The sequence below is a fragment of the Pelophylax lessonae genome, assembly GCF_965119305.1.
Source record: "Pelophylax lessonae genome assembly, chromosome: 5".
Taxonomy (NCBI): Eukaryota; Metazoa; Chordata; class Amphibia; order Anura; family Ranidae; genus Pelophylax; species Pelophylax lessonae.
The window spans coordinates 483651078-483666332 of record NC_138772.1 but is presented as its reverse complement, the minus strand read 5'-3'; the positions used below and the strand labels follow the sequence as shown (position 1 = coordinate 483666332).

The 15255-nt window shown below is 37.7% G+C and overlaps 1 long non-coding RNA gene across 1 annotated transcript in view; it reads left to right on the top strand.

Annotated features, from left to right (window-relative positions):
- The window catches only part of LOC309555764, a 1250709-nt gene that overhangs the window by 1231429 nt on the left and 4025 nt on the right, over positions 1-15255 (top strand). The window lies entirely within an intron of this gene.

Here is a 15255-nt window from a genome sequence, read left to right as displayed (position 1 = left end):
GCATGCATCCTAAATGATGAGCCACTAGTACCATAATCATACAGGTTCTCATTAATGGCACACTGTATGACATGGGCAACATTACGTTTTAATAGGGGGGGGGTGTTGCAGATGAAGTGGTTGGCAGGCAGCTCGTGGTTTTTTTTTTTTTTGCATTTCTGGAAGTTTAGCCATGGCCATATATGACTGAATACATTGCCCCACTCTTCTAGTTGGACAAAGGAAATTCAGAAAGCTAGGATATTTCATGATGCCCCACCAGGTTGAAGATATATGCCAGACAAGGTGTATGTGTGATTTTTCCGAAGTGAAGGGTGACCAGCAGATTAGTGCCATTGTGACACATGAGCTTCGCTGGCTAAAGATGGTGTACGATCAGCCACCTTTTGGCCTGAGCTAGATGAGCTGCCACCAGGTCTTATCCCCCAGACATGTGGGCTGCAACACAGCATGAAATTGATTAGCCTGGGATGGTACATGTTTTCTGGGGTGCTTGGGGGACTGTTGGTTTTAAGGAGTTGAAGAATGAAGACAATGAGGAGGAAGGGTAAGGGGGTATGTGTGACTGTGCTGTCATCATTGGACAAGACACTTGGCAGCTGCAGTGGTCTGCCTTGTCCTGCGTCCTTTCCAGCTACCAGAAAATTGACCCAGTATACCATGAAGGATATGTAGCATCCTTTCCTATGCTTACTGGAAAATGTGTCTGTGGTCCTGTTGCTGACAGCATAGTCCAACATCACAGAAGCATTATATTCCCCATGCTGGTTGAGTATATAGATGGCCTTCTGGGCAAAATAATGGCAGCTGAGTACCTGCCACTGTGATTTAGCGCAGGTCAAAAACTTGTGGAAGGGGGCTTCCATGACCTGGAATGGTAGCAACTGCAAAGTCAGCATTGTGGCCAAGTTGGCATTAAAATGCTGGGTATGGGGTAATTTGTGGGAAAAAAATTCCAGCTCCAGTGGCTGCAAAAGAGACACCTGCCTTGGGAAGGATGCTGCTAGAGATGGCAGGGTGGGTGTAGAAATATTCTACAGATTTTCAAGCCTTCTTAACCATCTATAACATGGCCTTATGACCTTTTTTTCTGCTTGACATGGTGTATGACAAGCCTTTAAAACCCCTTGCGATCTCTCCCTCCCTGTCCCTAAAGGCCGCAGATGCTGCGGCAAATGCAGCAAAAGCATATTGTAGAGTGCGGGAGATGTGGAAGGTGAAGAATGAGAAATAAAAGGAGAAATTGATGCCTTTTGCTGCTGAGACACAGAGTCATTTGTTTTCTTATGTATGTGCAGAGATGTATAGTAACTAAGTAGAACTACTTCACTACTGTACTTAAGTACCGGAAGGCAGTATCTGTACTTTCCTAGAGTAGAATTTTTTTTCTCCTACTTCCACTTTTACTTCACTACATTTTTTCGATGATTTCAATACTTCTACTCCGATATTTTTTTTTGTGCTGCATAGTTACTCGTTACTATTATAAAAATTACCACTGCCAGAACAGTAGATGGCAGATTTCATGAAGCTCAAAACATGTGTATTATCAGCGCATACGAAAATAAATGCTACTGTATGTATAAATAAAAGCTGCATTTGAAATAATAAAAAACAATATGATGTTCAAACTTTTGACTTCTTTCTTTAATAACTACATAACACAGTACTTGTACTTTTACTTTCAGTACTTGAGTAGCAATTTTTTTTTCAAAACTACTGGTACTTTTACTTTCAGTACTTGAGTAGCAAAATTTTTAAAAAAACTACTTGCAATACTTAAGTACAAAAAATGTTGAATACTTTAGTACTTCTACTCAAGTCACTTTTTGATCGAGCACTTCCACTTCTACTCAAGTCACTTTTTGATCGGGCACTTGTACTTTTACTCAAGTATGGGTTTTGAGTACTTTATACAACTCTGTGTATGTGGTATTCAACAGGCAGAGGCTGCAGACCACAATGGTGATGCCAGCAGCATATGTTGTAAAATACCTACATTGCAAAGCCCTGTGAACCGTCCCTGGCCTGTACCTGTGGGGCAATGCCACCAGATGAATTAGGACCACTGCTTCCTCCAGTTCTCAGTTTCCCTTCCCCTGGAAAAAATATTTTCCCTTGCTGTTGTTCTGCCTCTTCCCTAAAATGTTCCTCTCAACCTCCTGCAGATAGTCAGCCATCTCATCATTTACCCCTTCCTCATCATATGGAGCCCACTTTGCAGTAGGCTTCAGCTGCTAGAATATCACTGCTACTTGCTGCTCCCTCTCTGATGTCCCCTCCATCTATGGTCATGGCGATATCTTCCCTATCTTTATTCTCTAACAGAAGAAATGTTTGTGCATGACCAAAATCACTCTACTGCAGCATGTCAGTGATTGTGTGATCAAATAAGGGAGCAGTTGCAGACAACTGGTTGATCTGTGGCTGGGGTGAGGCCAAAGAGGAAGGCTTTACCAACCACTCAACTGCCTTCTGCCTGTGCAGTGGCTGTATAGTATGGCCATTCTCAGGTATCATGCTGACCTCAATTGAACACTGACACTGCAAGTTTTGAATCGGCTGGATCCATGGTAGCGGCAAACCGGAACTTCATTCCTACTCCCTGGAGGAATTTCCCATCAGAGACATAATATAAAACCAGGGGCTTTATGCCCCCACTCTTCTCCTGCTGGAACAATACCCTTCATTAAAAAATAAAATAATTAGTACATATACCTTTTTTTACTTTGGTTTGGTCACGTGTCCCTGGTTCTATTCCTCTTTTTCCTGCGGTAGTGATGGGCAGTTATGCAGAGAATGGCACTCATGTAATGACATGGGCACTATTTCCTGCATCAATCGCCTGAAAAATGAGCCCCCAGGTGGGGTGTCCTTTTACTTCTGGATTTACAGAAAGTGAATTTAATAACTGTGGACAACATTCAACCTGGAAAAGGAATGGCATCCATCACTGAAGGATGTCAAGAAGTGCAGCATTGGATGTAGAGTGGCTGAGAACTGCTGTGGGATTTCTTTAAAGTATAAGTAAGATTTTTTTTACATTTCCAAGAAGTATAATAGAATTACACTGGAAAGTTCAGCTAAGCAAAGTGAAAAGCAAAGGCGAAGTACAAAGTTCACTGCCCCACAGCGGTCTGTCGGATTCCAGTTTACTGTAGTTAGTTTGCTGACAGATTCATTCTGATTGGTTTCCATGGGTTTTTGCGTTTTTCTTTTTTGCTTTTCTAGAATATGTTTATCAGCAAGCAATAACAAGTCAGGAAAGTACTAGCAATGTGTCCAAACTGTAAATAACATTGGCTTTTGTATCAGTTTAAATTTCCTGGCAGAAGCACCTTAACTGGAGGGGGCAGGAATTCACAGGCATTCCCTATCCCCAGCTTCTGCCTTTGTACATGAAACCACCAATGACTGTTAAAATAACTTCTAGGACATCAGATAATGCTAATATAAATATAGCATGAAAAACAAATAGATAGCATGCTTTCCTGGAATACACATGTTTTCCAGTTACGTCTATAATTGTAGATAGAGCATGGATAGATAGATAGATAGATAGATAGATAGATAGATAGATAGATAGATAGATAGATAGATAGATAGATAGATAGATAGATAGATAGATAGATAGATAGATAGATGGATAGATGGATAGATGGATGGATGGATGGATGGATGGATGGATGGATGGATGGATGGATGGATGGATAGATAGATAGATAGATAGATAGATAGATAGATAGATAGATAGATAGATAGATAGATAGATAGATAGATAGATAGATAGATAGATAGACAGAGAGACAGATAGATAGGTAGATAGATAGATAGATAGATAGATAGATAGATAGATAGATAGATAGATAGATAGATAGATAGATAGATAGATAGATAGATAGATAGATAGATAGATAGATAGATGGATGGGATGGATGGATGGATGGATGGATGGATGGATGGATGGATGGATGGATGGATAGATAGATAGATAGATAGATAGATAGATAGATAGATAGATAGATAGATAGATAGATAGATAGAGAGAGAGAGAGAGAGAGAGAGAAAGAGAGAGAGAGAGACAGAAAGACAGATAGACAGATAGACAGAGAGATAGACAGACAGATAGATAGATAGATAGATAGATAGATAGATAGATAGATAGATAGATAGATAGATAGATAGATAGATAGATAGATAGATAGATAGATAGATAGATAGATAGATAGATAGATAGATAGATAGATAGATATGCAGAGAATAGAAAGATATGAAAATATCTTTTAAAATGCCTTGGAAGATATAAAAGGCATCCATTCAATCCAGTTATGTAAAGATTTTCTCCCTTAATGACCAGGCCATATTTTGCGATTCGAGACTGCGTTACTTTAACAGTCGTGCGACGCTGTACCCAAAAACATTGATGTCCTTTTTTCCTACAAATAGAGCTTTCTTTTGGTGGTATTTGATCACCTGTGCGATTTTTTTCTTTTTTTTTTGCGCTATAAACAAAAAAAAAGCGACAATTCTGAAAAAAAAAAAAAAAATATTTTTCACTTTCTGCTATATAACAGTCTCAAAAAAAAAAAATTTAAAAATCAAAATGTTTTAACATTTTAGGCCAATTTGTATTCTGCTAAATATTTTTGGTAAAAAAAATCGCAATAAGTGTATTTTGATTGGTTTGCGCAAAAGTTATCGCGTCTACTAACTAGGGGAAAGATGTATGTCATTTTTATTGTTTTTTTTTTTACTAGTAATGGCAGCGATTTGCGATTTTTAGTGGGACTGCGACATTGTGGCGGACAAAATAGACCCCTAACTGACATTTTTGACACTTTTGGGGGAACCAGTGACATTACAACAGTAATCAGTGCTAAAAATATGCACTGTTACTGTAATAATGGCAGGGAAGGGGTTAACACTGTGGATGATTAATGGGTTAAATGTGAACCAAGGGAGTGATTCTAACTGTGGGGGGCGTGGCTTGTGAAATTAACATAGAGACTTATGATCCAATTTAGAAGGATCACAGGGGCTCTGTGCTCATTCCAGGGACAAGAACGGTCAGTTGTGTTTACAACAGCTGACCGTTCTTCTCTCTCAGCTGGGGAGCAATCGCGAGTGTCAGATGGCAATCGGAGCCACCTGCCTCGTGCATCGGCTTCCCCGCTTACGAGTTGGGGCGGGAGCGCGCCAGCGGCGGCGCATGCTCACCCCCTAGCTGCAGGCACGCGATCGACGTAGGTCTACATCAGTTTGCGCAGAAGGGCCACACTGCCGCAGTAAAAAGGCAGCGAGCAGTCCGTAAGAGGTTAAAGGATAACTCTGTGTTCCTGCGGAAATAAATAGCAGATAAAGAAAATAGCGTATACAATTGCGACACAAATCATATTGTAATTGAATGTTATCAAAAATGACCTTTCCTTTTCAATCTGCAGCTCTGTAATTTTCTGTATATTGCAATGCAATATGGCTACCTAGAGGTGTTCTGTACACATAATGTACTGACCACACCCCATAAACATAATTTCCTGCTTGTGTGATTGGCTCACTGATTTTCCCAGAAGTCTGCCTAAGATACAAGTCAGATTTCTGGCATCCCCTGCAACATAAATGTCATTTTTGGTGAGATACTGTCTGATGGGTTACAGTTCCATTTCCTCATTAGTGCCCTGCAGGAGCGCCCTTATTGAGCAGCGGGGAAGCCAATCCACGGGGCCCGGAGGCCGCGATTGCTGCCGTGAACCTGCGATCGCTCCCCGTGGAGAGAGAACGATTCCACAAGCCCACCCCCCTGACAGTTAGAAAACAGTTAGAAAACAACCCCTAGGCTCACACTTAACCCTTTGATCGCCCCTGGGTTAAACCCTTCCCTGCCAGTGCCATTATTACAGTAACAGTGCATATTTTTAGCACTGATTACTGTAGTAATGTCACTGATCCCCCCAAAAGTGTCAAAAATGTCAGTTAGGGGTCCAATCTGTCCACCGCAATGTCGCAGTCCCACTAAAAATCGCAAAAATGGCAGAAATCTTTCCCCTAGTTTGTAGACGCGATATTTTTTGTGAAAACTAATCAAAATACCCTTATTGGGGTTTTTTTTTTATTACTAAAAATATGTAGCAGAATACAAATTGGCCTAAAATGATGAAAAAATTTGACTTATACATTTTTTTATTGGGAATGTTATATAGCAGAATGTGAAAAATATATATATTTTTTTCAGAATTGGCGCTCTTTTTTTGTTTATAGTGCAAAAAATAAAAATCGCACAGGTGATCAAATACCACCAAAAAAAAGCTCTATTTGTGGGGGGGGGGGGAGTACATCCATTTTTTTGGGTACAGCGTTGAATGACTGCGCAATTGTCCGTTAAAATAACGCAATGCCGAATCGCAAAAAAAAAATTACCTGGTCATTAACGGGGTAAAATATATTTTTAAATAGTACCCAGTCTGTCTTTGTACTGGCCCATAATTTCCTGGATTCTGTAATTCTGTGCTTCCATAATCCCTGAATTCTTGTCCCCAGGTAGTAAGTCATACTTATAATATTATAATAACATAATATTTTAATATAAAAAAGAACTACCATCAGCTATATACTGCATGGCACATGGCTGTCTTTAGTTTCAGTTCATTAAAATAGAATAGAACCAGCTGTTTGCCCATAGACCTTTGGACAATCACTGGTTGACTAATTAGACAAGGTAACATATTTTTGTTGGGTTTGTCATTGCCTTTAGGTTATATTCTGTCCAAAGCATAGGGACTAATATATGAAAATTGTGCTAACAGGAAGTTTCCATTCACATCTTCTATATTCACACACACTCTCATAGAAAGCACAGCAAACATAGAATTGTCATTCAAATCAATCAGGCCTGCTAATAGATGAGTGCTGTAGTGATGTACAGTAAATGAGCCTGCATTTCATTTTCTGCATCAAAATGCATATGGTGGGGAAGGAGGGACATACAAATTAAGCCGTGTGGTCTCTTACCTGCCATGAACATGTAAAAAGCAAACACATAAAAAAAATTGTACATGTTGCATTTTATATATATATATATATATATATATATATATATATATATATATAAATAAAAAAAAAATATATATATATATATATGTATATAGATAGATAGATAGATAGATAGATAGATAGATGTATATATATATATATATATATATATATATATATATATATATATATATATATATATATATGTATATATATATATATATATATATATATATATATATATATATATATATATATATGTATATGTATATATATATACATATATATGTATATATTTTTTTTTTATTGGAAAATGTTGCACTTTAACACAGCGCTTTGTTGCGTGAAAAAGTGACCTCATGTGCTCAAAGCCCTGAAAAAAATCAATATAAAAGCATTATAATGCGTGAAAAAAAGATATGTCCTGCACTGCACTGCATTAAAAATGAATGTGTAATCCTAAGGCCGGGATCACAGTTTGCATAGTTCCTGAACCTCTCTGAACATGGAGCATCACATGAGCATTTGTAGTGTGTTTGTCGCACAACAAAACACTCATCTGCTAACTGCGCTTGGGATGACACTGCAATCACAACATGCGTTTTTGGTGCGTTTCCAAAATGCAAAGGTGTGAATGCAGCTTAGTGTTCAAATCTGTGCAGTATTTTGCAGCACAATTTGTGAAATATGACCTGTCCAATTTTTTATTTCACTGTACAGCATTGTGAGGTATGTGGAATAGTGTGATAGCGCGTCATAGTGCGTTACAATGCGCATTGAAAATCTGAAATAAAATGCAGCTGAATCGATGATGCATGGGTGTGAATGGGCCCCGCACATCGATGAAAGTTGCTTGAATGAGCCCTCAACACACAAAAAATCCATGCTACAAATCTGCATTATTTCTAAAATAATAATAGGTTAAATTAGCTGATAGTTTGTCACCAATAGAAAACAATCAGAAGCTTTGTTTCATTTTTAACCATAAGTGAAAATTGGAAGTTGACTGATTGGTAATGGTAGCAAGATATATTTATTTTTTATCACATTTTTTTATATATCATCTTCTTTAAATAATAAACAAAATGAGTTAAAAAAAACTCTACTAAGAACATAAATAAATAAATACATAAATAAAATAAAGACATGAATCGCTGTCTCTGTAAGCTCCTGACAATTATATGTTGTGGTATATTGTAGATCAATCTATATAAAAAAAATAAGTGCCAATTTGGTGAATTGTTTGCGGTGTTCTTCTTCTTCTTGAACTCGTTTTTTTATTTATTTTTTCAATTCTCGGGTGTGGTGATAATCCTGGTCTGCCGTTTGAGGTTTTTCTTGTGCTCGAAGCTTTCCATCGCCCCCACTTGTTTATTATTACTTTTATTGCTGCAATTGTTTCGGGCTATGTTCTTCATGTTGCAGTTTCCAAACAATTAACTCATGAAAATGTAATACATGTTTTACGAAGAACAAAAAGAAGAAATTATAATTTTATGGCTCAGCTGTTCTGTGAATATTTATTTCTGGCTAAGAACAAAAAAGTTATTTTATTACTGACAATCTTCTTGGAACTATTGTACAACTAATATCCTAAACCTTGACATATCGTGTGCAAATTATTATATACATGACCGATTGTAGAAAATGTTCAAGTTACATTTCAAAATACTAAGATCACAAAAAAAGAAACAATCCTCTGATTGTAGGTTTTCTGGCAGATTGCTAGATGCTCCTAAGATATTCGATATAGGAACATATTGACTGAATCGATATTTATCTGATGGAGGTAAATAAAATTCTGACAGGATAGATATTTACCTTGACAGATTTACAATATAATATATATGTAGGAGTCTGTATGTGCTTTTCAGCGGTATTAAAATACAAAGTTCTATTAAAAAAAAAAAAAAAAAACATGGCATTCATTTCAAACTAATAGATTTAAAAATAACACATTTATTTTAAATTGTTTTTTGGGTTTTTTTTTGTACCAATATATGATTATATGCTGGATTGTCATATACAATTACCAAAATGATTAACGATATTTTAATTACCATTTTCGAAGTCAGATTATACATATTGTAGAATGTGTTTTGTAAATTAAGGTGCAGTAGGAAAGATATCTATTCTGTCAGTACTGTATACTGTATGCTCATTTCTGGTGGAACATCTATTGGAAAACATTTGTAGAGTGTCAGAAAGTATTCCTTTATCAACATCTATCAGGATAAAAATCTATTCTGTCAGAAAGTATTCCTTTATCGAACATCTATCAGTAAAAACTGTTTCAGAGCATGCTCCTTCATTGTACATCTGTTAGGATAAATATGCTTTTGCATCAATGACATAATGATAGATAGATAGATAGATAGATAGATAGATAGATAGATAGATAGATAGATAGATAGATAGATAGATAGATAGATAGATAGATAGATAGATAGATAGATAGCGTTTAAAAAAAACGTTTGAGTCTCACATGGTGACATTTTATAACATATTCAGTTCTGCATGAATTATAATACATTTAAAATAACGATGATGATAATAATATTAACCAAAACAACAACAATAATAATAATAATAATAATAGGAATACGAACAAGAATAATATGAATATTTATTATTATTATTTTATGCTATTATTATTTTTTCTATTAGTATTGGTATTTTATTAAAAAATACTAATAACAGTAAGAATAATTATTGTTATTATTACTTTTTCATAAATATTACTATTATTTTATAGTAATACTATTATTAACATTATTTAATTTTAATCCATACACATCTATATTTATTATAAAATGTCACCATGTGAGAGCCTTACAGTTTTCTGTGTTTTAAGATCTATCTATCTATCTATCTATCTATCTATCTATCTATCTATCTATCTATCTATCTATCTATCTATCTATCTAAAGATAGATAGATAGATAGATAGATAGATAGATAGATAGATAGATAGATAGATAGATAGATAGAAATATTAATAATAATTTTGTTATTATTGTTAATATTATTATTACATTTTAAATCATGCAGACCTATAAAATATTACCATTTTAGTCATTTTCAGTTGTGTGTTTTATCAATATCTGTTTATCTAAATATAATTATTATTATTTTGTTATTATTAGTAGTATCCTTTTACTGTAATCATGCAGATATAAATGTATTATGAAATGTCATGTGTGTTTTTTTCAATACCTCTACAGCTGTGTGTGATTTCAGTATCTATCTATCTATCTATCTATCTATCTATCTATCTATCTATCTATCTATCTATCTATCTATCTATCTATCTATCTATCTATCTATCTATCTATCTATCTATCTATCTATCTATCTATCTATCTATCTATCTATCTATCTATCTATCTATCTATCTATGTGCTCCTATAGATTTTTATCTGGCAGTCCTCTTCCCATGTGTGGTTAATTGGAAGTGGTTTCTGGAATGAGTTGAGCAGAGGAATGGAAGTGCAATGCTGGTGTTTGAGGGTCTCATATTGCAGTAATATCTCTGGTAATGTAATCAGATCTGGTTGGCAGAAGAGGTGGGGAGCGAGCTGCTGTGTTACATTGTGACAAGTAGCGATTCATTATTATTATTATTAGTTCTGTACAGGATCCGCAGAGTTCCATTGTAGATCGTCTTGTCTGTAGGATAGAGGATGATTGTACATATATCGGTTGAGAACAGGGTTATATTTTGTAAATCAGATAATCTGTTACTTTATTTATTTATTGTGTATATTTCATATACTTCATATCAGCTGTTGTGATTGTGGCAATGCTGGGACTTCTAGTACCCCAGCTGCTCCACATTCCATGGCGTTGTCACTTGTCATTGGTCTGGTGATGAAGGACCAATATTAGACATGACTCAGGGCTGAGAAATAATTAAAGATATTCTAATCGGTGTGATATTGGTATCACTTGTCTGTAATTCGGCCCCTTCTATTTATTCCCCTGTGCAACTGTCACAGATCACTTGTCTGCGGTGGGTAAAACATTTTTGAAGGGTCAAAGACTTTGGAACATCCTAAACTTATAAAATCCCCAGACAGCAATGACACAGAAATGTCTGCTACACAGGATCCAGCCACAGCCACTGCTGGTGACATTTGTCCTGAGACAGATCACTGCTAATAATTCATTACAATCACTGAATACAGGAGACGGTGGTGTACAGCAGCCAATTACATTCCAGATGTCATTTTACAGTGTTGGTTAAAAAGAACTCACTCAGGCACCTGATTGGTTGCTGGAGGAAACGTCCTATTCAGTCCTTTCCATTAGCTTTATTATGAATAATCCCAAAGCAATATACAAATACAATCACAAGGGGTGATGTGCAAAAAAAATATTTTGTATGCTCATTTTTGCTGCCATGAGGCTGATTTACTAAAGAGGTTGCAAATCATCAGACAATAAATGATGTGAACATGTACTTTAATTATCCAATCATGTGAAAAAACAGTTCCTGTTTACTTATTTCATCTGCATATGATTGGATGAATATTAACAAAATTCAAAGGGTTAGTCCAACTTTAAAGTGTTACTAAACCCAGGAGCCTGCAGTCACTATATCTGATCTCCCACAGTACACAGAACATGGAAATGCAATTAATTTATTAAAACTTTTATAAAATTTTATAAAATTTTATTAAATTTTATTAAATTTTATATAAATTTTATAAAATTTATTAAAAATGTATTAAAACCTTTTCTCATAAGCAGTATATTGGAGTCTTGTGACTTCTATCAGTATCAGTTAAAGCTTGCAGGAGGATGTTTAATTCTACCCTGACTGTCCTATGAGTCTGCAGGACCCTTGAACCTTTGTCTGGACAGCTCTGATTGGCCCTGTGCTGATTACTCTCCAGAGAAAAAAAAACTTTCTAGCAATGCACACCAAACTGTGTGTGTGCAGAGTGCCTCCAAATGCTCTGTCTTATCAAGAGATGGATTGGGGACAGTGGAAGAAAGGGGGGGGGGGTCAGAGATAACAGGATCAAACAGCCTTTTTACACAATGCTGAGAATTAACCCCTTAGGTTCCACAGTGAGTATAACAAGCATGCTTTACTGCATATACAGACTGATTTTACTGTTGTGGGTTCACTAACAAGTTAAGACCATGCATAATGTTTTACCAACCCCCCTCCCCCCCCCCCCCCCCCCCACACACACACACACACGTGTTTTCACTTACCTTAATTGTGGGGTGCTTCTCCCTGCAGCCTTCTGCTTTTAGTTGAATTTTAGTTGGATTTGACCAGTTGTGCATGACTCCGCCCACACAGCTGCATCAGCCATTCACAGTGATCTACAAGTCTCATCTGCCAACTTGATATGGAAACTTGCAGACCCAATGAGGAACAATGAAGAACAAGTGCCCTGATGGCACCTGAGCTTGTAGCTCATTGTTTACTTCATCCAGCCCCATAACAGAAGGTCCGTACCTCCATATGGATTTGGGATTGGGGGTGAACAATGGAGGAACCTGTGAAATGTATCTACATCACATTGATTATGAGTTGCAATGTTCTGCAGGATTGAAACATGTAAAAAAATGCACATTTTGCACAGGGTGTTGTCACTAGAACAGAATGGGTATCCCCATTAGAAGATTACTGCTCGATTCTTCTTCTATATTTTAATTTCCAATCATTAGGACAAATTGAGAGGGTAAATCTCCCTAACCAAGACACAAACAGCAATAAAAACATGACAGCAGTTCTATTCCTCCCTCCCAACTCCCCACCACCCTACTATACACAACTGAAAGCAGAAGTTTTCTTTATTACTTGTCTTTAACCTCAGTTTTTAAAGCTTGCCATATCCTAACACAGAATAAAGGAAGATATATAAAACATTTTTTAAAAAAATGCCAGTTAAAAGAAAAAGTAAAAAAAAAAAACAGCTCATGCTGCTATTTCCCCTGCAGTACTTTTTGTTGCTGCTAGGTGTCCTCATTCTAAGAACTTCCTGAGCCCAGGTTGCCCTGGACCTGCCCCTATGCCAGTGATGGTGAACCTTGGCACCCCAGATGTTTTGGAACTACATTTCCCATGATGCTCAGCTACACTGCAGAGTGCATAAGCATGATGGGAAATGTAGTTCTAAAACATCTGGGGTGCCAAGGTTCGCCATCACTGCCCTAGGCTGTGTCTGGACAGTGAAAAGGGAAGCAGCACAGTAAGCTCATCTCTCTGTCACTCTGCTTTCTCTTCCTTTCAGTATGCCTCTTGTCAGCATATGAACTGATTGGCTGCTTGTACTGTGTCTTCTTCCACTCTAAACTGTGCAGGAGGCTGAAACTAGGTCAATTCCAGGTACTTACATTGCTTGTATTTAAAAAATACATTTAATGACGTATTCATGATTATAGAGCTGCAACAATGTATGTCGTTTATATCTGTAACGCAGCTTTAAAGTGGAACTTTAGTCAGAAAATCAAGTCCTGCTCCATCACTTTAGGCTGGCCCATTTTGCAGGTATAGTTATGTAAAACAATAAAAAATAAGTGCCTGTACTGTTTAAAATTTAGTAATGCGCTGTCCCACTCTGCTTTGTACATGCTCAGTCGCTTTCCATTTTTGGCATTGTGCCGAAAATCAGAGCCACTATGGGCTGATCTGCTGACAGCCTAAATATTTACTGCTGCTCAGGGGCTCTGGGCTTCAGCAAAATGGCAGCCTCTGGCAAGAAGAAACAGGAGAAATGCTAGAGGCAATTTACAGCACACACTACTTTTAGTAGCATAATTATTCATGTGGAATGCATGTTTGTTGCTAAAGAACATAGTTTTTTTTATCAAGTTGTTATAGGTAAAGTTCCACTTTAAGAATTAAAACCTTACATCTGATGTTAGACAGGAAAATCTACTGCTGCTGGCCATTTGTCAAATTCAACAACAGCAGGATTGCTTAAACTGGGTATCTATGTACCAAAAGTTGATCAGTTCAGCGGTACGATGTGTGCTCCTCTATATTCAACAGAAACTCATCTAATGACCGATTTCTGTAGCCAATGGCTACAGCACTGATCTGTGTATTATTCTGACAGGGAAGGAGTCCCCACTGTTAGAATACAACAGAGCGGCAGGGGAGGTCCCTGCGTCCACATTGCTTGTGTTGACACAGGGATCTGCAAGTTTTTGTTTTTTTCATTCAACCCACTAGTTGAATGAAACAAAACTCAACATGTATACCCTGCTTAAGAGCTTGCCTGTTTGTCCCTGTGAAATTGAGCCCTCTGTAGCTAAGGCAGAGAGATCTTGCTCCCATCGCTAGCAATCTAAATCCAGTAAGGTCCAGACCATCGACAGAGTGACTTTGCACTGCGTTTAGCTACAGAGGGTGCGAATCCATATGGACTGACAGATGGCCTCTTGAGTGATCCTTGCTAGTGGTGACTTCAATAAATCGCCAATGCCAGGATTCCTAGTGACACAGTTGCTTGTCTGACATCAGCTGAAGGGCTTTTATCAGTGGTGGCCTGTCCATTAGGGGCGCAGGGGCGCCGCTCCCTCTATCCATGCGTCCAGCCCCCTAATCTACATGCAGGGTGCCGGACGCATGGATTCCTATAGGGGATTTTTTTTTTAAGCACGTGATTAGAGCCAGAGGCTCTAATAGGCTTCAAAAAAGGGTGGGCTCGGGGCGCAGAGCACTGCGCCCTGAGCCCACCCAGTTGTGTGGCAATAACGAATAAATATTCGCTATTGTCAAACAGATTCTCCTCCCAGCCAATCAGGAAGAAGATTGTGAGACTCCTTTCCTGATTGGCCAAAAGGAGAAGCTATTTTCCTGGCCACTGGCCAGGAAGAGGGAGGAGACACACAGCAGGCGATTCAGCCATCCAGCACTCCCCGGCTTGGACAGTAGGAGGTAAGGAGACAGGCCGGCTGGCTGGCTGTAGGGGGGCCCCCCCGAATTACCCCTCCCCCTGAATTACCGAATTACTCCGAATTGGTTAGCCCCCCCCCGAATTACCGAGCACTAGCCGCCACTGGCTTTTATCCTTAAATAGTAACCAAAAAAGAGGGGTTGATTTACTAAAACTGGAGGGTGCAAAATCTGGTGCAGCTGTGCAGAGAAATCATTCAACTTCTAATTTGTTCAATTAAGCTTTGCACCAGATTTTGCACTCTCCAGTTTTAGTAAATCAACCCCTCTTTTTAGACAGAAGTGCACCTAAAGCCTGGGACACG